General features: G+C 40.2%; 1 pseudogene; it reads right to left on the bottom strand.

Moving 5' to 3' along the window:
• Positions 1-1,107: 1,107 nt before the first annotated feature.
• Positions 1,108-12,124, bottom strand: part of LOC142291578 (uncharacterized) — a 99,159-nt pseudogene continuing 88,142 nt past the window's right edge.

The following is a 12,124-nucleotide window of genomic DNA, read 5'->3' as shown; positions in this document are numbered from 1 at the left end:
CATGGGTACGGGACTGAAATAGACCAGGTGAGTGCTGCTAAGAGCAGTTCTACTATTTCATATGAGAGGCCGTTTGGCACATTTTATAAAAATATTTTAGTGTTAGGACTTCCCCAAATGAGATTTGCCGTGGAGTGGTGGCTCAAGAAATTGCAATTTTTTGCCAAAAATCTCAAATTTATAATAAATACAGTTGGAATTTTTAGTGTTGTAGTGCACATTTAGTGCTAGCTTTTTTGTTTTTTCTTTATATATATACAGTATATACACACACACTGCTTTTGGCATTTGATTACCTGAAATTATATTGTATACTTCTATTTAGTCAGTATATCTGTCTTTTTGTGTACATTTCTGAGTTGAAGAACCTCTTTGTGGGGACTTTGTGTGTTTGGCACTGACTGATTTTTGTTACAGTGTTTTGTTTTATGTGTTTTGACACTGACTGATTTGTGTATCATAAAATTGACCACCGGTTATTTTTAGGTCTTATATTTTGCCAAGGACAATTATTTGCATTACCTTTTATGAAAATTTTGTGAATGACCATCTCCATGTGTGAAGTCTGTTTGATGACTTCAATTCTCTTTTTTATGGAGCAATAGGGCTCTTAAAGTAAGCCGATGGTGAGTGGGGGCATCATTTGCATCGGTATAGGGTGCCAACCTCCGAGGCGAGATAGGGTAACTTTACGGTAAAATAGGGTAAGAGGCTTTTCCCTGTGTATTATATTTTCTATGTAGAATCCAATTCAGAGAAAAGGAAAGCACTCACTGGAATCCAGCAAAAGTCTTTATTGAATGAAGGTGCAATAAAACAGCAGGAGCAGAGCTGACAGCAAGTCCCCCTCACGGACGACGGCTTTTTCATGTATGAATACGCTTCTTCGGGTCCATGTGGACAGGCATAGACCGTCGCCTTATGAGAGGGCTGTGTCAGGTCTACGTCACTGCCAATTAAAAACATGTGAGGAGTGCAACAATGAACAAAATAATGCATAACACTGACAATGTCATACAAGATATGATTAAAAGCAATATGGTACAAAACAATCACAAACCAACATATATTAAAATATGCGGACACAGTGAAATGTACATAACATAATCACAGGAAAACCGAGAGATCATTTTTGTCGTTTAGTCCCAAGTTCCCTTGGGCTCTATATTTAATAATAAGCCTCGCCTCGGTTTGTAAGAGCAGTTTGTGTAAATCACCTCCTTGAGGAGGCAGAGAACCTCTCTCTAGACCTGCGAACCGCAGGACATTCGGATCACCATTGTGTGAATTACACACATGCTCAATTATCCGGGGAGAGCCTTTTCCAGACCTCACACAGTTAAAGTTTTCTTTGAACCTGACATACATCGGTCTGATGGTCTTGCCGATGTAAAAATGACCACAACTGCAAAATACAATGTAAACCACAAATTTTGTTTTGCATGATATAAACCGCCTGACTTGATGCACAAAGGACCCAATTTTTATAGAATTTCCCGTTAAATACAGTTGGCAGAATCTGCAATTGCCGCACCTGTAGTTTCCAACTGGGCTGCCCCTCTCAAGCCAAGTGGATGGCTGCGTTGATCTTTCAAATTACTACCCCTCCGGTAAGTGACCCAAGGTTTAGCAGCAGTAATTTCGTTGAGATTACTGTCCTGCTCCAAAATGTGCCAGTTTCTATGCAGGGAGGTTTTAACACTAGAAGTCCCAGAAATTTCAAGCTCCCCCCTGAAGTCCCAAAAGAGGGTCAAATGACAAATACAATAAACTGAATAGAACTAACTAGAAACTAAATGGCTAAACTCAATGGAAAACAACAACCTCCTGTGGTGCGACAGTAGTGGCCATAATTACAGAACAAAAGACAGTGATTATAGGATGTTAGCTAAAATCCTTCAGGTCATTTGACCCGTCTCTGGGTTCCAAAGGTAGAAATGTTAAATGACCCCTCTCTGGGACTTCTAGTGTTAATTGCAGATTCTAACGGGCCAAATTTAAAATAGGGTAACTATACGGTGAAATAGGGTAAGAGGCTTTTCCCTGTGTATTATATTTTCTATGTTACCTTTTGACAGAGGAGAATTTTGTTACCACATACACTACAGTTCAAAAGTTGGGGTCATCGAGACAATTTTGTCTTTTCCATGAAAAATCATACTTTTAATTATCAAATGAGTTGCTTAATGAATAGAAAATATAGCCCAGACATTGACGAGGTTAGAAACAATGATTTTTACTTGAAATAATAATTTTCTTCTTCAGACTTTGCTTTTATCAAAGAATGCTCCCTTTGCAGCAGTTACAGCTTTGCAGACCTTTGGCATTCTAGCTGTTAATTTAATGAGGCAATCTGGAGACATTTCACCCCATGCTTCCAGAAGCCCCTCCCACAAGTTGGATTGGCTTGATGGACACTTTTTGCATACCATACGGTCAAGCTGCTCCCACAACAGCTCAGTAGGGTTGAGATCTGGTGACTGGGCTGGCCACTCATTTGTAGATAGGGAAGAAGCAGGCAGCTGGTATTCTAAATAGTTCATGCATAATTTAGAGGTGTGCTTTGGGTCATTGTCCTGTTGTAGGATGAAATTGGCTCCAATCAAGTGCTGTCCACAGGGTATAGCATGGCGTTGCAAAATGGAGTGATAGCCTTCCTTATTCAAAATCCCTTTTACATTGTACAAATCTCCCATGTTGCCAGCACCAAAGCAACCCCAGACCCTCACATTAGCTCCACCATGCTTGACAGATGGTGTCAGGCAGTCTTCCAGCATATTTTCAGTTGTTTTGTGTCTCATACATTTTCTTCTGTTTGAAACAAACACCTCAAACTTTGATTCAACTGTCCATAATGCTTTTTTCCAATCTTCCCCTGTCCAATGTCTGTGTTCTTTTGCCCATATTAATATTTTCCTTTTATTAGCCAGTCTCAGATATGGCTTGTTGCTCAGTTGTGCAACGGGGTCTCCCACTTATCTTTCTACTCTGGTTAGAGCCTGTTTGTGCTCTACTCTGAAGGGAGTAGTACACAACGTTGTAGGAAATCTTCAGTTTCTTGGCAATTTCTCACATGGAATATCCTTTATGTCTAAGAACAAGAATAGATTGGTGAGTATCACATGAAAGTTCTCTTTCTCTGGCCATTTTGAGAGTTTAATGGAATGAACAAATGAAATGCTCCAGATTCTCAACTAGCGCAAAGGAAGGTCAGTTTCATAGCTTCTCTAATCTACCGATACCTTGTTTTGGATATACTTCTTGTTGGTAATATGCTGTATGCGTTGCATCGTTAACCTCACTGTCTCTTTACATAGTAACTTTACATTTGATTTACGTATATTTCAATATATAGGCTGTGGGCTTTATTGCTAAGCATACATTTAGTAACCTTCTTTTACTGTCCTTTTGGTATATGGTGGTGTGATTACTTCACCACAGCTGCCGTGTCCCCCATGTGTATTTATTCCATCCGTCATCTGGATGGTTCCATTCGATTCATTTTTTAACCAAAAATTTATTGTTAATAAAGAATTTTTTGAATTAAAAATTGTATATACTTGCTTGCTTTAGATATAATATTGGTGTTCATTTTGTAGTATTGGAGCAAAACAAATGCTTGAATACTTACAATTCACTTCTGTATTTTTAACCCTGCTGTTCTGTTCGCATTTGCTATACACTTGTACTGTTCCCGGGTCAATATGACCCAACCTATTAATTCTTGATTTTTAGCTACTCTAATTGTTTTATTTGAATACTTTTTTCATTGAAATACTGTATGTGAACATGGTTGATCATAAACAAATGAAAAATTTAAATTCAAACTTAATTATTTTTTTCATAAAAAGGTTACACAGGCTTTTTGCAATTATCTTCGATTGTTGACATTCTGCACACAAATAATAAAGAAGCTTTACATTACTATTACTAAAACATGAAATTTAACTTTTTGAAAACAAATTTTATAAATCAACAAATGAAAAATCATAAAAACTTCAACCTTTTTAGAAAGAAAAAAGAATAAACTGAACATGTTCATGCATTTTTACACTGAACACAATAATAAGACACATGTCCTTTACACAGATATTTTGAACATCCAGCACATGTCAGATTAGTCTTATTGTCACATGAAGATGGACAGAAGCTACATCTCTTCCTTTTTTTTCTGGTAGCTGTGCTGGTGGAGGCCGTGGATGTGGAGTCTCTTTCTTGAGCATGCTGGACACTTTTTACAATGGCTGTTGCTCCATCACTTCTGTGGGTCACTTTTCTGCTCTCAATATATGGCCTCACCAGGGATTTTCCCAATTCCTCAAGAAATAATCTTCTTTTATGCAGCTTATTCCGGTTCCAATCGGGGTCGATTTCTCTCCACAAGACAAATGCATTGTATGCAGAAACGTCCAGTATGTTATAAAATAAAATCATTGGCCACCGATTGGTTTTGCATTTGCATGTATAAGTTGAGATTGCTTGGTCTAAGGTATCAACTGCTCCCTTTGTGGCATTATAATCCAAAATAATGTCAGGCTTTCTGTCTTCTCTATCACTTACGGCATTGTCATGGTGCATTGTGCTCATTAGAATTACCTGTTTGTTTTTTTTTGGAACATAAGAAACAACAGTTGTATTTCCAGAAAAAAAAAGTAGAACTGTACACCTCTCTCTTGCTAAGGATACCTTGCGGTAGTTCAGGTTTGTTTTTTCTCATAGTACCCAGCATGGTAAGTTGTTTTTTCTTCAACATCTGGCCTAGTTGATAGGATGTAAAAAAGTTGTCACATGTGACATTTTGTCCTTTTAGTCCATGAGTTAAATCTAGAACAACACGCATAACCCTGATTTTTTCAGGTCTTTCATCAGGGGTTTTTCCTGTATACACTTGAACATTTAGCGCATATGAACTTTTGCTGTCGCAAAGTGTTCAGATCTTGATGCCATATTTTGCTGGCTTACTTGGTATATATTGTCTGAATGGGCACCTACCTCGGAATGCCACCAGTTGCTCATCAACAGTTACATTTTCATCACTGTTATACAATTTTGGTAGAATCTCTACCCATTGATTCCAAACATTTCTAATAGGGGCTAGTTTATCTTTAGCTCTTCTTTCCATTCTATCTGTTTTAGAATCAAACCGCAGTACTCTAGAAATAATCAGAGACCTGTAGAACAGTATAAAATGCTATCGGGTCATATTGACCCGAACAGTACAAGTGTAACAATCAGCGTGAAGCAAAAGTAAACAAAAAAAAAACAAAATAAAAAAAAAATGTAGAGCTCCACAAATGAGGAGAAGTCAAGGAACCACTAGTTTCAAATCCTCATTAAAAAAAATCTGCAGGGTCTCAAAAATCATTTTGGGTCATATTGACCCGAACAGTACAGCTGGGTTAACCATCAAATAATTTGTGGCACTTTACAATTTCAATCTGTGTGTAGTTGTTTTTTTTTGTATTAAAGATTAATACACAGTATATATTTCATAGAGCTGTCATTCCTTCAGCTTGATCTAACAAAATTGAAATGTGATAATAAAAATGCATTTCATTTTGCATGTATTAGTATATTTTACAATTTATACTTCACATTTGAATTTACACAATACTAAATCAACAGTGTTGTCATTTATGGGTACTGTTAATAAATAGTTTCAAATTGTATGCTACTTATAAATGAAACCACTATTTCAATATTAAAGAAAAGTAACAGAATCATGTTGCTGAATTTAGTTTAAGAACATATTTTGCTGCCTTTTTGATAAAGCATATTCATAGTCACATCCATTTTTATTACAAGGTATACCTTGGTTATTGTTGCTTCCATTATTTACTGAGCTACAACCCTGCACACAGTGACACATTGCACAGTCCGATTAATAATTCACATACGTAGTACAAAAGTCTGAAATTGAATTCAGTACAATGAACTGTATCTATTATAAAAATCAGAACAAACACATAAGCAAAGCAACATAACTTTTCTTTAAATATTCATTTAGCAAAAAAGATTATGCTCAGGAAGTCGGATCTGAGAGTAGGTTTTTTGTCTTTACACTGTCATTTGTTTCATTTAGTGTATGAAGGAATCTGATTTTTGGGGGTTGTCTCAAAAACATATTTGCAATTTTTTTGTTTTCTTTTGTTGACTTTATTTACTATGATTATACCTATGATAGTTTAAAATTACTGATTTCATTGTTTTAAATCATTTTTATATTTTGGAAAGGTTCAGGTTGCATGTATATACAGTATATTTTATTGATATTATTTGTAAGGATTTAAAAGCAAACCTGTCAGGCGCCCAATGCTTTCCAACTTAGCAGCATTGTAACTTGTATGCCCAAATTTCCACCCTAACCAACTTTTCACAGGGGTATTAGTTCCCTTGATTAGTCATATCTTTTCCTCATTATAAAGCCCCTGTGGAATCTCATGCATGCACATGGCTCATTTTTGCTGCGTCAGTATCCCTGGGTGTTTGCTTCCCGGCTTCAAAGGCATACCGTGCATAACCTCAAATTCACAAGATGACTCACGTACACATGTTCTGGACTTCCGGTCATGCGCAGTGCATCTAATGAAGTCAGAAAGTGTACACTCAGCTTCAGCAATAAGTGAATGAACTGATCCATCACCACACTCTCCACCATTGGGGCCAGGAAAGAAGTCCATGGCTGCCATATTTTCCCAACCAAGTGCAGGAGGTCAAACATCTGGGACTTGGGAGGTTTGTCCCTTTGATAGCCCCGGTTGTGCAACCCTTGTGTCCTGACTGCCAGGGTTACAACCAGTCGGGCTAAAATCTCCACCTTGAATTTGTCATACCCCTTGGCAACCTGAAGGGTCAGATCTAGAGATATGCGAGTACCAAAATATTTGTAATCACTATAATCGTAACAAATACTTTGTAATACACACGTATTCATTCCGAATAGCGACTAAAATGCAAGTCAATATGAAATGCGAGTGATTTTCTGCTGGACCCAACAAAGAGGTCTGGGAGCCTGAGGAAAAGGCTGAAGTGGATTGGAAAGCAATGAAACTGAATGAGGAGAGCCTGGAGAATATGTCTGCATGAATTTATGACTCACAAATGGTTTCTGGGAAAAATGATGTCACATTATTACGCCACTTTCTCTCTCTCTCTCTCTCCAAGTGCTCCATACTCACCGATCACCAGCACGGCACAGCGTCACACTTCTCCCGCTGCCTCTCATTCTTTTTCCTAAGCCGCTTATTAGGCTTAACATATTCACTGCTTCTCCTGACCACCGGAATCTGTGATTGGTTGCAGTCAGATCTGCCCCCAGATTGAGTGACAGTAAATTAAATAAAATAATTAATAAAAAGGCGTGCGGTTCCCCCAATTTTGATGCCCAGCTAAGATAAAGCCCCACATCTGGGGTCTGGTATTCTCAGAATGGGGAGACCTATGGTTATTATGCTCTCCTCAGCCTAAAAATATCAGCCAGCAGCCACACGGAATTGCTGTATCCATCAGATGCGACAGTCCTGGCACATTACCCAGCTCTTCCTGATTGTCCTGGTGCAGTGGCAGTCGTGGTAATAAGGAGTTAATAGCAGCCCATAGCTGCCAATAAGTCATAGATTAGTCAAGGCAGGTGTCTAGGAGATACCCCCATCATTAATCTGTAAGTGAAAGTAAATCAACACAAACACCCCAAAAATCCTTTATTAGAAATAAAAGACAAAAAACACCCCCTTTCACCACTATATTAACCCCAATAACACCCCTGCAGGACCAACGTAATCCACATGAGGTCCCATGATGTTTCTAGCACTGCTACTTTCTGACGCTCACAGTGAGCACCATAGAACATGAGTGCCCGCTGTGAGCTCAATGCAGCAACTGAAGTGAGTCAAGCAGTAAATGATGACGTTCCTCAGGTTAGCTGCGGCTACAGCTGGAGTCCTCCACCCATGATAGAAAACCAAAAAAGTGGTGAAAAAGGGTGCTTTTTGTATTTTATTCGAAATACAGGATTTTTTAGGGGTTTGTGTTTATTTACTTTCACTTACAGAATAGTGATGGGGTGAGGTATCATAGCCGACTGCCATAACTAATCTAGGACTTAGTAGCACCTGTGTGTTGCCATTAACTCCTTATTACCCCAATTTACACAGAACCAGGGCAACGGGAAGATCTGGGTCCAGTGTTAGAATTGGCGTATCTTATGGATGCGCCACTTATGCGGCAGCTGTGGGCTGCTATTGTTAGACTGGAAAGGGCAAATAACGATGGCCCTTCTCACCCTAATAATATCAGCCCCCAGTTGTCTGCTGTACCTTGTCTAGTTTTAAAAAAAATGAAGGAACCTCATGTCATTTAAAAAAATAAATAAATAATAAGAAAAAAAAAAAAACAAACAAAAAAACTTTCAGATCCCCTCAATTTTTCATAACCAGCCAAGGTACAGCAGACAGCTGAGGGTTGCAGCCTGCAGCTGCTGCTGTTCCTCTGCTGGATATAAAAAATGGGGTGACCCATGTCATTTTTGTACCCCCAAAAAATAAAAAAAAACTGCTGGCCAAACTAGCTATGCCTCTATCAAGCTATTTGATTATTTCTTTCTATTCTATCTGTTCTTTCTTATTGTCTATTCTATATGTTCTTTCTATCTATTTTGTATGTTCTATTTATTTTTTCTATCTATGTTTTCTATCTATCCATCCATCCATCCATCCACCTATCTATCTATTCTAGCTATCTATCAATTATCCTATCCTATAATATTTTGTTTGTTTCTCCTTTAAAAAATGCATTAACAAAATCACAGCAAAATCACGGCAAAAATACACCATCATTACAAGCAGTTTTTTTACACTTCCAGGCTCTCTGTGACAAGCTACAGTTTTGGTTGCAGTTTGGTTGCAGTTTGTGTGCAGAAAAAACTGCAGCATGCGAAAATAGCCTAAACACGCTCCCTAGTAGCTGCTCGCTCTGTCCCTATGCTGATACACTGCTGAGTCCATATGCAATGTGCACAAAATAGTGGTGGAAAAACGTTTGTAGACCCTATGACGTTGCTCGGCCAGCCAATCACAGTAATGCCACAACCAAGATGGCTGCAGCATTACTGTTGGTATTATTGGTTAAGAAGCTCAGCATGTTTAGTGGCTGCAAATCAGGTACCAAACCTGCTGGGCGGGACATACTAATATCGCAAGGCAAGTACATAAAAACTCACAATGTAATGAGTAACCCAAATACTGTACTATCCGTGTGAGTAATGAATTGTAACGATTATACTGGCTCATCACTAGTCAAGTCCTAATTAGAGTTGAGCGCGGTTCGCGGTTCGAGGTTCTCCAGTTCGCGGCTCGAGTGATTTTGGGGGCTGTTCTAGATAGGACTAGAACTCGAGCTTTTTGCTAAAGCTCGATAGTTCTAGATACGTTCGAGAACGGCTCTAGCAGCAAAAAGACCAGCTAATTACTAGCTGGCTTTCTGCTGTAATAGTGTAAGTCACTCTGTGACTCACACTATTATGAAATTTCAGTGTATAGTGTGCGGGTCAACGCATTCAGATCACTGCTGTTTGGATAATGGCGATCGCCATTTTTTTTTTTTCCTTGTCTTCCTTCCCTAAGCGCGTGCGTGTAGTGGGGAGGGCCAGCATGTCAGCCAATCCCAGACACACACACAGCTAAGTGGACTTTTAGCCAGAGAAGCAACGGCATGTGTGATAGGATGTCCATGTCACCTGTCCCTGCATTATAAAAATTGACATTTTCCTCCAGCACGCCATTATCTGCCTTCTGCGTCCTTGGTGTCAGTCAGCTGGCGCAGCGCCTATCTCCGATACTGCTGTGTACGCTCTATACACAGCGCTGTACAGAATAGGGATAGCACTTTCTATCAGTCCTTTTAAGGGCTAATACCGGCAGGGTCAGAGCCATAGGTGACAGGTCCGTGAAAACAGAGTTTAACAGCTACACAAGATGACAGTGTCTGTGTAGCTAAGGTCAGGGATTTCCTCGCTGCATTTCCCCATTAGGAGGGATAGAAAGGCAGGCTTCCTTTCCTCTACCCAGAGACCCACAACCCTGCCACTGTACCCTCCTGCCCTTTGCACACTCAAACTCATTGGTACTAAGCCATTATTCTAGCAAACACTGAGTGAACTTAGTGGCATCCTAATCGTGGCTGTTGGACTTCTGTATTGTCCCACTAGTGTAAAGATATTTGCAGCACGTCTGCCTGCATTGCACACTCAAACTCATTGTTACTAAGCCATTATACTAGCAAACACTGAGTGAACTTAGTGGCATCCTAAACGTGGCTGTTGGACTTCTGTATTGTCCCACTAGTGCAAAGATATTTGCAGCACGTCTGCCTGCATTGCACACTCAAACTCATTGTTACTAAGCCATTATACTAGCAAACACTGAGTGAACTTAGTGGCATCATAAAAGTGGCTGTTGGACTTCTGTATGGTCCCACTAGTGCAAAGATATTTGCAGCACGTCTGCCTGCATTGCACACTCAAACTCATTGTTACTAAGCCATTATACTAGCAAACACTGCTGCCAGTTTAAGGGCCGTAGTTGCATTGTCAGGGGTAATTATTGTTGTTTATTCTGCTGTTAATAAAGCTAGACCACCGCTGAAATCTACACCACCTCTCAATTTTTACTACCACATTTTAAGTGCACAATCTTGTCGCAATCAAAATGAGTGGCAAAATGACAGATGCTGGTGGAAAGGGGAAGAGGCGTGTTGGAAAAGGAAAAAAAGGGTTTGTCCGTGGGGAAGGTGGCAAAGCTCCATTAACATCTGCTGAAGATAGACCATCTTCCAGCAAAAGTAAGATGTCTACTACTTACCGTGGACAATCCGATGTGCTCCCTTTTTTACGGACACGAACAACTGGAACAAAGGTAGATGATGGCCAAAAAAGGAAAATGCTTGAAGGGATCTCAAGTGGTCCAACAAGTGCCCTCTCCGCCACCTCAACTACCGCATCCAAAAAACACCAGTCCTCTGAGTTGTCATCCCAATCAAACTTGCTTTCTCCCAGCTCTGAAGTCTCCATCCGCCCTGCACAGTATTGTGGAACTGAGATGGCTGAGTCTGCAGAGCTGTTCAGTCACTCTATAGCCTGGGAATCAGAGGTCTGCTCCCAAGCTACAGTGAGTACAGACAAGGAAATGGTCTGCAGTGATGCCCAGAACCTTTGTGACTCTGATTCAGGCCGTGAGGACCAAGTTTCTGAGCATAATGTTGACCCTTTTTCACAAACTGTAACACCTGTTGTTATAGACAATGAGGAACATACTGATGACCATGAGATGCAGATACCAGATTGGGATGACAACTTAAATATTCGGTCAGGGCAAGAAGAGGCTCGGTCTGAGGGTGAGGGGAGTGCAAATACAACAATTGATGAGGAAGTTCTAGATCCCACCTACCACAACCCACAGTCAGGCCCTCGAGGGGGTCAACAGAGACGGTGGAGGAGGATGCAACTGACGACGAAGTTACCTTGCGCCTTCCTGGACAGAGTAGGAGTACTGGTAGCACGTCTACAACTTCATCCTCAGCCACCACTGTACCTCTGAGCACTAGTCGGGGTGCATCAGCAGGTCGCATGCCCTCTAAGCCTTGCCTAGCCTGGTCCTTTTTTGACATAGCAAAAGATTGCCCAAATTATGTGATCTGTAAAATTTGTCATGATTCTGTTAGTAGAGGGCAAAACCTCAGCAGTTTGACAACTTCTTCCATGAATCGTCACATGAATAAATATCATATGTAGAGATGAGCGAACCGGTCGCGGTTCGGCTCGAGGTTGGTTCGCCGAACGGACCTCCCGCTCGAACTGCATAGGAAACAATGGCAGGCAATCACAAACACAGAAAAACACCTAGAAAACACCCTCAAAGGTGTCCAAAAGGTCACAAACAACTCACAACACATGGGAAAGTGACAAGGACATATACTCATGCGAAAACAAAAGAGCTGGACAAGGAAAAAGAGGAGGACACACAGATATATGAGTATATGCAAGGAAACATGCCATTATTGTGCAACTTGAGCCCTGCTCATTCTTGGCTTCCAATCTTGATAAATTGCCTGAGCTCGCCACGTACGTCTT

This window comes from Anomaloglossus baeobatrachus, chromosome 1, assembly GCF_048569485.1.
Source record: "Anomaloglossus baeobatrachus isolate aAnoBae1 chromosome 1, aAnoBae1.hap1, whole genome shotgun sequence".
Taxonomy (NCBI): Eukaryota; Metazoa; Chordata; class Amphibia; order Anura; family Aromobatidae; genus Anomaloglossus; species Anomaloglossus baeobatrachus.
The sequence above is the reverse complement of the archived record's forward strand: the minus strand, read 5'-3'. Positions and strand labels throughout refer to the sequence as shown.